Consider the following 14,001-nt stretch of genomic DNA (forward strand, 5'->3'; position numbering starts at 1 on the left):
TGTTGTTGTTGTGTTTGGAGTTTGAGAGGGTTCTTTTGGTTTGGTTGGTTGGGTTTTCCTATACATTAAAGTTATGACATGTAAATAAAAAAAGGTGCTCTTTCTCTTCTGTGGTTCTTAACATTGAGAAATTGTACATTTCGTTTTGAATATCTTGGGTTTGCTCTGATAAAAAGTAAAACTTTTGTATACATAGAGGAGGAAAAGCAGCATTTACTGGGAATTTAACAATTCAACCTTCTTTACTTGAAGCTTGTGTTATTTCTTTTATAAATTTTGCTATACAGATTCAATTCTATAGCAACTTTAAAAAACTAGAACTTGTAAAAAAATGGCCTTAGAGAAATGTTATTCTACATCATGTTTAAATAATTAGACTACTGTCTTACTGAAACATGTGTTCTTTGGATTTTAAAAGAGCTAAAACCATGATTATTGGCACAATTAGGAAATTACATTGTGTCATTGATTGATAGGTAGTTGCATGAAAATCAACTGAAAGGCTTGTAGAAGTAAATGTGTATTCTACTACTGCTTAGACAAACACTCTTGTGTTTACCTGAGTTATAGGAGAGTTATGGAGCTGAGCAGAGGCACCTTTCCTTTCCATGTTTAGTTTGTTCATGTCACTGTTTTGTTTTGTCACTGTTTTTTGTGCAGTCATAAACAGAACAGGCTCACACTGCAAGAGAGAGCAATTTAAAAATTGCACAATTTCACTACTGTTTTTACATCATCTTTACACCAGAAACAAACAAGTGAACAAATGGAAACCCATCAAAATTAAATATGTGCTGAAAGGTCATGCTGTCCTTTAATGTTGACTGGCAAGGACGCCTTATTTATTTAAGCTTTTTTAAAACCAATTTCTGTAACCAGCTATGCTGAAGAGATGCTCATCTCTAAGAAATAATTTAAAGGTTATAATTGGAGAAAGGCCTTTTTATTATTCTTAAACCATTTTGTTCATTCTCCCCCCATCCTTTTTTCCCCCATTTATTATCTTTTCCCTAAAGGCCTCCTCCTACACATTGAAGTCCACAGTGAAACTCACTAGTGGGGTTGAAGCAGAGAAACCACTGCAGGACTCCCTATTTCAAAGCTGAACCAATATTCACCATTGACACATTCATTCATCTGTGCAGGGTCATTGGAAATCCTCTTTCTCTAGTTTTGCCTTCCCTTCAGGGAGCAATGCTTAAAAGAGCAAACCCCTGGTGTGAAGAGATAGAAGAATTCTCAGCGTGGCCAGTGGTGCCAGGAATCGAATTAAAGTTGTCCATTTGCAGATGACTGTATACTCAGCTCCCAGCATATTCAGCTGTGGGGCTTGATGCTGACGTTTTATTTGAAATGTTGATGGTGGCACTTGGTTGTATTAAAAAAAAAAAATTGGGGGCAAAAAGTATTTTCTCAAAAAAAAGAAGAAAAACGCTGAATTTCAAAATGTCCATGGTTCCTGCTGTTCCTTTTAGGTCTAGAGGTTGTTAAGGATCACATGCCAAAGACGTAAATAATTACAGAATTTACTTCTTTGGGTAATTTAACACTTGTCACTTATTCTGCTATTGTTGACATCTCTATTTTGGCATAAATCAGATTTTGACATTACTAAACCTGCAGTTTCGTTTTTCTTCACACACATTATCTCTGCCATGTGAAAGGCACTGGGGAGACGCAGGCTGCCATGAAATCTGAAATGCCTGCAGTCAACACGAGGAGCGCCTCTTTATTTCAGTTTCATTTCCTGTTAATAGAGATGAACTTGGTGCACATTTGGACACATTTAGAAATTGTCAAACAGAGATTCTGTAAGAGGAGTTCTAAGAATTTAAAGAAGTCTCTGTCAGTTTGGAGGATGAAAGGATAAGCACAGTTAACCATTTGGTCACCTGCCCAAATGCCTATCCCAGCAAACATAGTCCCCGCATGTGTGGGCGGCAGAGGAGTTGTCGCGGTATATCCCTGTCCTTCGTGACTGCTAGAAGGTTTAATTCTTGTGACTAATTTCAAAGAAATCTGAGGCAAAGGGTATTTCTGTGAATAACGGTGGCACGATCTGCCACCAACATAAATCGCAGTTTCTTCAAGGAGCATCAGGAAAGGAAGGTGGAAGAAAGAGTTGCAGGCTACAAATTACACCACTGCCTAATTATGCAGCTTTATTCGTATGACTAACGAGATATCCACATGCATGTTAGCAGCACAGAGGCCTAAATTACAGACATTCATAGCAACTTGAAGAAGGGAGCGGGAACTGTTCAAACAATTTAAATTCTCTGTCATAGCAACTTGTGACTTTAGATAGAGCTATCCCAGAAATACAGATTAAATTTTCCTTTTCAACTAAATCACACAGGTGGTATCTTTATGCAGTGCATATAAAAGCAAGCTCATTGTTCATCCTGTAACCAGCACTTCTATACCCAAGTATGCGAGGTGTTATAAAGAGGTAACATTACAGTGAGATATTTTAATCTAGTTGAATGACCTTACACAAGGGGAAGCGTTTTTCCAAGAGGGGCAGCCCAGTAATGAGGGTGAGGTGTGTCCTAAAACGCCCCAGAGCTCATTCTAGCTTATCAACTACTGCTACAGTTCCTAATTTGTGGGCCACTTGTGCTTTTTCTGGGCAGTCTATCATTTAAAGTGCTGTGAGAGACAGTTTAATCATTTTAAGAGTATGCTGTGTAACTGATCTTAGAAGTGCCCGGTACTCACCAGAGATTTATTGAAAAAACATTTGTACCATGACTGTCTTTCCTTTGAAAATAGTCAAAATATTAAAAAAAGCAGTCATGCTCAGCAGCAGTTTTCATTGATGCATTTAGAGCGTTTCTCCTCTTTAGCAATCCAGACCTTTTTTAAGAAATGTCATTGCTGATTATCCTCAATTCAAAATGGCCCATCAAACCTACCTTGGTGCAACCTTACCTCTTAAATATCAACCCATGCCCCATAACCATTTGTTATCAAGTACATTTTAGTTCAGTCATGGCAAACTCAGTTTAATACATAGAATGAAAAAAATGGATAGGACTCAAGGCAATTTTTATTAAATCAAATATAGGATATTTATTTGAAATGTTTTGGATGCATTCTTGAAAAGGTGACACAAGATCTTTGCATAGTAGATATGCAATGCTTAGATAATTATGTGCCTAATGAAAACCATGAGAAGCAAAAAAAAAAACAAAGTCCAAACAGCTAACAAAAAAATGAAGTGAGGCCATGGGCAAATTCAAGTCTTCCTTAACCTTAGCTTTGTACTTAGCAAATACTTGAGTATAAAGGTTCTGCCTCATTTTCCTGTCTTTTGTGGACTGAAGTTTCTAAAGTTCTCATAAAAATGATTTTCTTGTTCCTACTGTCTACTTGACACTTTATTCTCAATATTAGCTATATCTTCAGAGCAGCTAACCCCACATACTGGTGTAGTGGGTTAGGTATTCACTTGCCACTTAGCACGTGCACTGACATAGGCTGAGATGGGATTTCTCCACACGAATTTCATAAGCCATTGGGAGTGAGTGTGTTGAATGGCTGTGCTGTGTCTGCAGTTAAATTCCTGAAGTGAGTGGCAATCACCCAACCTGGCCTTCAGTACATGGAGAAACCAGAAACATGCTTGATAGGTGGTAGGAACAGGATGCTGCTTTGTTCACTTGAAAAACCTTTGCTGTCCTATTTTCTGACCACCCTTTAGCACTGCTACTCTTGATTTGGCGCAGCTTTAAGTTTGAGATAGAGGACAGTGCAGAAATGCATGTAAAGGAATGGGGAAGGGGAGAAGGAGGTCATGTATGTCAGATACAGGAAGAAAGATGCATCTGAAAGATCTGTGGCTGCTGGAGATCTCCTGTCTTGTTGCCAGTGAATGAACTCTTAGCATTGCTTGACTGTAAAGGGAATTAACTGATTTTTTTTTTTTTTTTTTTACATTTTTTGTTAAATAAAACTGTACCATTCTCTAAGCAGAAATAATATTGCAGTATACTATAGTGCAGCAGAAAGGTTGCTGAAAAAAGGGTCACTTATAATTTCTCAAAAGGTTATGTATTCAGGATTGCAGTTGATACAGTCTATACTGGGATAGTCCAAAACATGGGGGTTCTTTTCTGTTTCTGTGATTTTTCTGTGTGTTAATTCCAGACTAGACATTGAGCCATCATGAGAGATAAGCATCATCTTTGCTCTGGGAGGGGAAATAAATATATGTGTACATTTATACATATGTACACATGGAAAGAGGGAGATTCTCTGAATCAAAGCTTTATAATTCATCTCTTTAAAAATCCACATAAAATACAAATACAGAATCAAAACTGTAATAGTGAGGAACATATTTCCCATCTCATGCTGCAGGGCATAAGCTAATCTGCTGCTGAGATCAGGCAGGAACCCCCCTTCAACCCTGTGTTGTTTTTCATTACACAGCTGGCTGTTTGCATTATGTTTTTTATTAGAACTTGATTGTTTAATGACAAAGATAGAGAGTTATGCTAAAATAAATAGAAAGCTCTATAGTGGAGAAGGAGAAAACAGACTCAATGAAAAATAAAGTAAAAGACAAGGACTGCTAGATTCTGCTGCACTCACCCCAATCCCTCCAAAGCCTGCGAATGTTTTCCTCACTTACGCATGCATTTGCTTTATTCACCCACATCCTCCGGAAAAACCTACAGCTGTATTTTATAGGACCTGGTGGTGTTCCTTTTGCCTTGTTCATTTTATAAGGAGATATTTCCATACACAATTTCAGTTAGGGAAGTTGTGTACTAGACTGCTCTGCCTTTAAAGAAAGAGCTACTAGGCAAGTCTGTGTGTTTAAACCAGTCCAAAATGCAGGGAATATTGTCTACCTTAAGATAAAGGATTGCAGTTCTGTTGGACAAATGTTCTCATCTGCTGCAACTCATCTATTACGTAGCTTTTGTAAATGTGTCATAATAGAACAGCAGCCTTGGCAGTCTGCAGAGTTGGTTTATGTGCAGTTGTTTGGACAAGTGATTACTTATATTGGAAAAATTGAGTTTATTTTTGGGGGTTTTTTTGGGGGGGGAGTGTTCCTTTGAAAAAGGCAGCAAAAAAAGCCCATGCAGGACACGAAGTGAAACTATTTCATATGGTATTTCATTCAAGCTGCTTTCTACTCCACAAAAAAACCCCCCATAGAATTATAGAATGGTTTGGGTTGCAAGGGACCTTAAAAATCACCTAGTTCCAACTTCTCTGTGATGGACATGCCATGCCCTTCCACTAGACCACATTGCCCAAAGTGTATCCAACCTGGCCTTGAAAACCTCCAGGGCTGGGGCATCCACAGATTCTTTGAGTAACCTGTTCTAGTGCCTCACCAACCATCGCAGTAAAGAATGTCTTCCTAATACCTAATCTAAACCTGCCCTCTTTCACTTTTAAAGCTGTTCCCCCTTGTCCTGTCTCTACAAGCCCTAGTAAAAAGTGCCTCTCTAGCTCTCTTGTAGTCCCCCTTTACATACTGGAAAATTGCCATAAAGAGAGAGAGAAAAGAGAACACAGAAATCTGAGGTGTTCTGTACTCAAAGGTACCCTACTATTGTTTATGGTACCTTTTGCTGAAGGGTAAATGGTGGTTGATGCTGAGTCCTAGTTGGGAGAAGGTGAGCTACAATATTGTAATTTAATTGGTGGAGAAGAAAGTGTCTATGATACTGTAGAAGGTGCAATAAATTCGACGTGGAGTCCAGTTTCTGCTATTTATGCTGTCTTTTGGTGGAATTGTCCTGAGAAAAGCCACTCCAGGACTCAACTGTTTTGATGACAGCAAACATTCCCACTTGAGCTGTCATCTCCTGCTTGGCCCTGTGGAGAGTCCTCAACCTCTACACCATGGAGGCTCTGGTTGATGGCAGCACCTTAACTTGAATATGGGTGTTAAGGTTCTTCTCACGGTCCTTTTTATAGGATGCTGCTGCTCTTTCTAACCAATTCAGTGTTTTGGGGCAAGTTCTGCCTGGAGTTTAACCTGCCCCTGTAGCTTCACCACCTTCTTTGACTTCCTACGCTTTTGCAGTTTCTTATGCTAGTCCATACTCACGGATATATGACACGCCATCTCAGGGTAGCAGCCTGGAGTAGTTTAAAATTTGATAGGTCCTAGTTCTTCAATGGAAACTCCTCTAAAAATCAGATCAGACTTTTGTGATCAGGCTAAGCAGGCCTAGAGATATCAGAAGGAAAAGTCTCAATTTCTGTTGAAAGTCAGGCATTGTTTGGGGTCAGCATCTTAGGTGAGCAGACTGGTGTTTTGTAGACTTGATAAAATACAGAGGATCAGAGGCAGAAAAGTGATGCTCTAACTTGTTGTTTTTGTGGTAGTGCTAGGCTACAGAACACACTGAACGTTCCCCCCGCTTTAATTTTGTGTTAGGAGTAAGAAAGGATGGTAACCAAGCTCTATAATGATGCCTAAAATAACTCCTGTGGATGCTTCATTTCTGTCAACCCCAGTTTTAAACTATAAAAAAAATCGTAATATATGATATTGAAGGACTTACTGATGAACAATTGATGCTTTAGAGCATCTGCGCTTAGTAAAATCAACAGTACAAAATGCATATTATGCATCTTGGACCATCGGGTTGTCACTCACAAATGATGTGAAGTTTAATGCATTATTCACAAGTACAAGAGGAGGCAGTCCAAAGCAGTTGTGGAGTCTCTTATTTTATTTTATCGTAGTTTATGTTATGTTATTTTGCAGAGCAGAAGCTAAGTATGTGACTTAAAGGTGCAGAGTTTGGAATTGCATGATAGGATAAGCAGCAGCCGCACTAAAAATGTTGGATCTAAGTAAAATTCAGTTCCAGCTTAAGAAACTGGAAGATATTTTGATCTTAAAGCTACAAAGACCCATCTGGGAATGAGTTCTGGGTGTGGGGTTGTGTTGGGATTTTTTTCCTTTTTCCACTTTGTAGTGCAAAGAAGCACATACCACAAAATCAAATTAAACTGGCATTAATTTGGTAGTCTCAGTTCTTATTGTCCTATTGATTCAGAAGGCAGATAGAGAGGCTTAGAGGCTGCATTTAGGGCTGCTGAAGTTTGGGGCTAGAGTATACAAAAGATGTAGTGAGAGCACTCATTCAGTAAGGAACTCTTCTTGACATCTTAACATGGAATTCTGATATAAAAATCTTGCTCCAAGAGCACTGGTCTTCATCATTTTGTTGGTGGTTTCATTATTGATTACTCATGTTTATGAACTTCTTTCCAGAGTCTTGGCCACCAACACAAACCTTGTCCAGCAGAACCTCTAGTAAGCAAAATAACATTTGCATCCCTATGTATTTCTCCTAGTGGTAGAGAAAAAGGTTGTCTCGGTCATTTCTTATTGATAACTTTAAATATTATGTCAAGCTGAAATCAATCGTATGAGAGAACAGAAGGTATTCCTCAAGATTCACTCTGGATATTTAATTAGCTAGAGTTTATACATGCACTTTATTTTCTTTTTTGCCACTTTCAGCATTTGTTAGGTCGTAGTATTGATGCGACTAGTGCGGCAAGGTGTACATCTAGTTAAATTGAACCTTCTATCAATGAAAACTTAGCTTTTGTGGCTGGCTGTCTTTTATGAATAATATATGTCACAATATAACATTTTCAGAGCTGTGGTGTTCTTTGCGTTAAGAATTTGGGTTTTTTGGTACTAAGTAGGCATTAGGAGTCGATAGTATGTGAAACATGTAGGAGAAACAGCATTAGCTATATATGTATGTGTGTGTAAATCTATACCTTTATTAGACAGCCATAAGTTTATTTTGAACCCAAGCAATTTGCTGTTTTTTCTCAAGCATTTTCAGCTGTTACTGTGGAAGGAGAACTGACAAGTGTTTCTTCAAGTATCTCTTGTTATTGGCCATTTTTGTTCATTATTATTCAGCTGGTGACAACAACATTTATTATTTGTATAATAAGGACTGGAATTCTTAAGAGATGGAAGAGCAGTCAAACAAAGCTAGGTGGAATTAACTTTATGCATGCTTTGTAGTTGATACTGGACTTGCAGAACTCTCTACATTCCCTAAATACTCTCTGATTAAGTATCATTTATAAACCTAATCCAGCCTCGCACAGTCTTTTAAGCAGTTCTAAAATTTTCTCTGGAAATATTGAACCCCGAGTATTTTCAAATATATTTTTAGGGGGAAGGAAGTCTATATTGCAGTAAATATCTATCATCACAGCTACCAATTCCTTGAGCTTAATTATGACACTATTAAATGTGAAAATCTATTCAGTGCTAGGAACACTTTTCACATTACATTCACGCTAAAGATTGGCTGTTAAGAGCTCATTACTGGTAGTTTTCTAAAGAGCGGTTTATTAAACACTGTTACCTAATAAGCATCTTTGGTGGTGCAAATTGCTGAAAACAGTAATGAGTCTGATTAGACTTCATTTCAATTACGACAGCTTGTCTAGCAAAAAAAAAAAAGAAAAAAGAGAAAAAAAGGAGAAAGAAATCTCTCCTTGATGCTTTGGAATCTGGCTACAAGGCATTAGATGGTTTAAAAGGAAAATGCCACCTCTGTGTTTCCTTTCCACAGTTCAGTAATGAATAGAGAGCTGTCCAAGTAGCCATCCAATTTAACACATTGGAAAACTAGATGGGCAGCGTTGGAAGCACAATCCTGTTTGCTTAAAAATTCTACAAAGGCTTTTCAGTTAGTATATCTAAATAGGGTCATATTTAGGTTTCCTCTACTTCCCTTGTGTAATAATATAAAACTGTAAGAAAAGAGAAAATTAAAATGATTCACTCCTACCTGCTTTGCAGAGGTTATGCATTCCTCTGATTAGTGTAATGCACCTTTCAGTTGTTATCTGTAAATCTTTTACAGATCTGTAAATCTTTTACATGCAATCACAGAACTCTCACAGCATTTACAATACCTCATAATTCAATCTGATCTTTCTTTTAACTTTAAAAATTATTTTTCTGGAGTAAAAGCAACTTTTAATAAATGTTTACTCCTGATATCAAATACTTCAGTGAATATCTATTTGTTTGTGAACTTAATTCTTGATGCTAAGTGTGTTTAATTACATTAATGCTAAGCACTCTTTAAGTCATTCCTGTATGTTACTTCCACATTCTGGATGAAAAAAGAAGTGTTAATAGAAAAAAATAATTTAAGCTTATAGTTGCTGAATACTTAGTGAGATTCTAATGTTCCTGTTGATAGTGTATAGCATTTTTAATACTAAATCCAAGTGGATGCACTCTTCTAATATTATTTAATACAAAATTAGATGGAGACTTTTCTAACTAAAACCTTGTAATAAATTATGCCTGGAGAAATGGTAGAAGGGGGATGCACAGGGAAGGATGCAGGGCTGCTGAAAGCAGTTTGTTGGACTGGAGTCTCAGAATGTGGCTGAAATGAGACACTGTCCAGTCAGTTTACAGCAAATTTTAGGAAGGTTCACATTCAATAAAGTTTGAATGCCACCTAATTAGACATAGGAAATTAATCAGAAGCTGAGGTAGTGCAGTGAATATCAGAACTCTCTATCAAGATTTTAATGAAATATTTTCTTTCATGAATTTTTATTAAACACATGCCCCAAACCCCAAATACCGGTGAATAAAATATAATGTGTGTAATTAACACATTTTAATGTGGCACATTTATCTCCTTTACAATAAATTGTAAACTTCAGTAGTTCTTCTGACTTCAAACCAGAGAAGTGATGGAAGAGTCAGGCCCATGAACCTGGGGTCTAAGTATCTTGTATTGGCCCCAAAATCCCTTTTTGGCTCCTTTTTGTGATGTTACCTTTCTACCTTGTCTTTGAAATTCTTACAGTTAGCTGTTATATATTATATATATTCTGTGAGAGAAAGGGCTTTCATCAGTGTGCATCATCAAACATCAAGTAAAATAGTGGGGGGGTGGGGGGTAGTTGGGTTTTTTTTCAGCAGCATACAAACACAAGTGCTATTATTCTGCTATACAAATGTGTGCCTGTAGTGTGCTTTGAGATGCTAATCAGTGGAGCTTGACTTCTGTACCCTGAAGCAAATTTTAAAAGTATTTCATCATTAGGTGGCTACATATGCAATAAGACTATGGACAAAATTACAGAAAAATAACACAGATTATTGTTGTTTAAGCTATCAACTGTACTCAGCTAGTTATTGATATGATCATTGCATGGTTTAGATTTATGTTGTATCTTGAAGGCTGTTTACAGCAATGGCTAAATTTGTGTGATAGCTGCAAAAGACTGGGACATTTTATCAGCTGGGCTCTATAATTTCTTTCTGTTTTTAAAACCAGCATGTATTTCTTTTTCTGCCTGTGCACCCTCTCAATGACATACCGTGTGTCTTAGGACATGGCTCAACTTTTCCTGTTGCAGGATGAACTTTGCTTTATTTTTTGAGAAAGGAGAACCAATATCCAATATGATGAATTAGTTTCTTTTCCTTACCAGTCTCTCCAGGAATATGGAAAAAATATCAGCATACACAGAGTTCAATTTCTCAGTTGAGACATTCTCTCTCTGGAGCCTGTGTGTCTAAAATATATAAATGGAGAGAGAAAGAGAGAAGGAGAGAGAGAGATTTCTATATTTGTCTATAGAAAATTCCCTGTTCCTCCACTCCCTGTCCCCCAGATAATTTGTCAAGTTAACCGAACGATCTATATAGTTCCTTTCAAATGCTCAGGAAATAATACAGCAAGTCCAAAACCAAGAGCATGCAAAAAACTGGCTATATTCAATTTTTCAGTAGTTAATTCAGATACGTTTTATTGAGTGAGTGAGAAAGAATCTTTGGAATTTGTGAAATACAGTAATTGAAAGGTTTAAGTGGGGGAAAGATTTATCTCAGCTTAGTTTTTTAGGATGTCAGTTCTTTGGTTGTGCTTCTGCTTTTAATCTTGTTTCTCTGCTTTGGGGGGAGCAGGAAGGAAAGGAAGGGTCAGCTGCTCGCGCAGCCGAGCCGGGGAAGGAGCTGTGCCGGAGCTCTGTTTTCCCTAAGAGCGTGATTAGTACAGTTCTGAGGACTGCACTTAGGTGTTCCCTACCTTGGGGAGGAAATCTCGGGTTCCATGTGGTAACATCATGCCTTCTTACAACAATGTGATCTCCCATGTTGTAATACATTATTGTCTGTCTGGGTTTTTTTTAATGGAGACACCAAATCAGTGTACAGGTTGATAATACAATCCTTTTGCACAGAATATTCTCTTTGGAAAGGCTGTGTGTGCCAGCAGTAGCTGCTCTGATGCGTATAGTAGAGAGAAATGTGTGTGGTGTGTGTCTGGTATGATGGGAAAAAGGGAGAGAGTGGATGAGCTCTGCTAAGAGCTCCCTGCTCTTAATCCTGGGCCATGTCAGGAGCATTCTAAAGCAGTTTATCTTCATATGTCGTCTTGTGTATAAGAAACAACACTAAACCCACCAAAACTCATTTCATATGTAGCATTTTCCACCGCCTTCAGATCAAAGTTATTTTCTTCAGACTGGACTAAATTATACACAGGTCCCAGGAGTGAAGGACACTGAATTAATGCACTATGTCAACCAGTCCTGGTTATAGAATATTTTTACTGAAGTGTGAGACGCAACATCTCTTTACTATTTCATTAAAAATTAATGTGCAGATTGCCAAAAAGCATAAATAACATAAACAATTTTTGTGAAAGCTTTGTATACTGTGGACATGTTAAGGATATTTTTTTCTTGAGTATCAGATTACTTCTATATATACGTTTAATCAGTATTTGTTCTCATTTAGCTAATTAGCAGAGGTACTCTAATCTGAGCAAAACAACTGCTCATACCTATCCTATTAGGGTAAGTTTTGAAATAAGTGCTTTAAAAGGAAAGCAGTATTCCTGGTTACAAGCTGGAGCACTATGTTACTGGCCCATATAAATTTGCTTTTTCACTTTTGTTAGTTGAATGTAATGGGTCAAACCTGACTACAATTATTTGAAACTTATTGAAATTGAGCTTTGCCTTCATATTTTTAAATCAAATAGAGCTGGCTAGATGAATCTCTGGAATTAATCTTTTGTTTCTATACATAAAGCTATGAAATTCATACCTACTTTTTTTAGGTATGATGAGTGAAAAATATATTAAAATTATATGATAGTGGAATTTATACAGAGTGCTGCTGCTGTTAATTAAAAGGAAATATATTTTAAATAACTCTTGCTGTGTAACTTGGTCTTGTGTTATAAAGCAAGGTGATTTCCTAACATTTTGGAACAATTCAGCATCAGTTAAATCTCTTTATTGTGCACCCACTTTGTTCAAATAAAGTATGTCCCTGCATGGCAGTTTTAACCCCATTTATCCTCATGCACAAGTGCTCACCTGTTATTTACTCACATAAGAGAAGGTCGATACTGCAGAACAAGGGGAGTGCTCTGTTGTGACATAAAACATACATATTCATTAGCTCTGCTGTCCCTTTGGACACGTGTGGTATGTCCTGATGATCTTCATTTGGCAAAACGAAGTGAGCTTAAGAAGGAAATTGTCTTAATGGATTTACAATACATGAAAAAAAGGTTTTAAAAAGCTTTATTAATGGCAAGGAACCAAAGCAGTAATTCTAAGTGTGAATGAAAAAGGAAACAATTTACTAAAACATGATTAGGAACAGAAATGGAAAAATAATAGAATCCAATATTTGGCAATTATAATTTTCAGATATTAAGTTTCTTTTTCCTAGATGTGTTTAGGTCAAGATCCAAATGTTCCATGACAGGCTCCCTAGTGCTGAAAATTTATTCCTTTTGCCTCTCACTTACTTGCTAAAAAACAACTTCAGGGTTTTGTGTTTCACCTGCTTCAGTTGATTACGTGAGAAACACGATAAAGCATGAAGGTATTTTGTCTGCTCTGCTTTTAAGGATTTGTGTTATGCTCTTTCAAAGTAAATGTGCCTCAAACTCCAGTTCTTGAAGGGAAACCAAATAAAAGGCTACTTCTGCTATTTTGTTGACTAAAAAGAGAGTATGCATTTTGCTGCACTTCTAAAAGCTTCAGTTGGGTTTATTTGAGCCTTGAAATAAGCACTTTGGTGGGAGCGCAATCACACTCCAGGTCCAAAACATTTTGTATTTTCAAATATGCATAAATCCTTGTGCCAAGTGGCCAAAGTCCATATCCATTCATTATTATATTTTATCATGTGAATATTCTAATTCTCAGAATCACTAGTTATATTGATTTCCTAGAGTAGTTATATTGATTTTCATGTTTATATGGGCATTAATTGCAGATTATGTGGTATATTAAATCTTTTAAAAATACATTATAGCTATAAGTGTGTGTTCAGTGGACTGCAAAAAGTAATTTTTTTTCATGTAAATTATGCTTACATTTGTTTACAGCTATTGTTCTTCTGAGTATTCTCTCAGAAATTATTATGATCTTATTCATTTAGCATTGAAAAAGCATGCTAGGTCCTTTAAAGACATGATACTGTTCAGAGCTACTTGACAAAAACAGCTTAAAAATTTAAATCCTAGCAAGAGGAAGCATCATAATAGAGTAAAAGAAAATTCAATTATTGTTTTCATTAGTGTGTTTTCTAGTTGGTTTAGAAAAGTGTTATGAGCACATTAGTATAGTGAAGGCAGACTGATATCATAAAATATTTCAAAGATAAACTGCATTTAATCACAAATAAGACCAATTCTCTACATAGACGGGTTCCAACACACGTGTACATAAATGGTTTTACTTATGGCACATGCTGATTGTGCATCAATGTGATTACACGGCAAGGACAGCTCCCTGAACTGAGAATGTTTTTGTGTCAGGGACTGCTGCTGCACAGAAACCAACACCTCCGAGGTGGGCAGCATGCTGGCACGTCCCGGAGTGCCTCACTAATAGCTCCAGTCCCTACCAGCCGCGTCTGCAGGCTGCTGCGAGGCTGGCCTCTGGATCCAGCCTGCTTCTGCTGGCAAAATACGCCGG

The 14,001-nt window shown here is 37.2% G+C and overlaps 1 protein-coding gene and 1 long non-coding RNA gene across 5 annotated transcripts in view; one reads left to right on the top strand and one right to left on the bottom strand.

Moving 5' to 3' along the window:
* FIGN (fidgetin, microtubule severing factor) overlaps window positions 1-14,001 on the top strand; it is a 106,188-nt gene that overhangs the window by 75,863 nt on the left and 16,324 nt on the right. The window lies entirely within an intron of this gene.
* Window positions 1-14,001, bottom strand: part of LOC125328659 — a 29,286-nt gene that overhangs the window by 5,158 nt on the left and 10,127 nt on the right. Inside the window, exons 2-4 of one of the 2 annotated variants that reach the window (XR_007204799.1) lie at window positions 12,385-12,437; window positions 10,486-10,572; window positions 560-682 (exon numbers count right to left, since the gene is read on the bottom strand). This is a non-coding gene — a long non-coding RNA (uncharacterized LOC125328659). The remainder of the gene's footprint in view (window positions 1-559; window positions 683-10,485; window positions 10,573-12,384; window positions 12,438-14,001) is intronic. The other variant, XR_007204800.1, reaches the window with a different exon arrangement.

This window comes from Corvus hawaiiensis, chromosome 7 (genome assembly GCF_020740725.1).
Source record: "Corvus hawaiiensis isolate bCorHaw1 chromosome 7, bCorHaw1.pri.cur, whole genome shotgun sequence".
Taxonomy (NCBI): domain Eukaryota; kingdom Metazoa; phylum Chordata; class Aves; order Passeriformes; family Corvidae; genus Corvus; species Corvus hawaiiensis.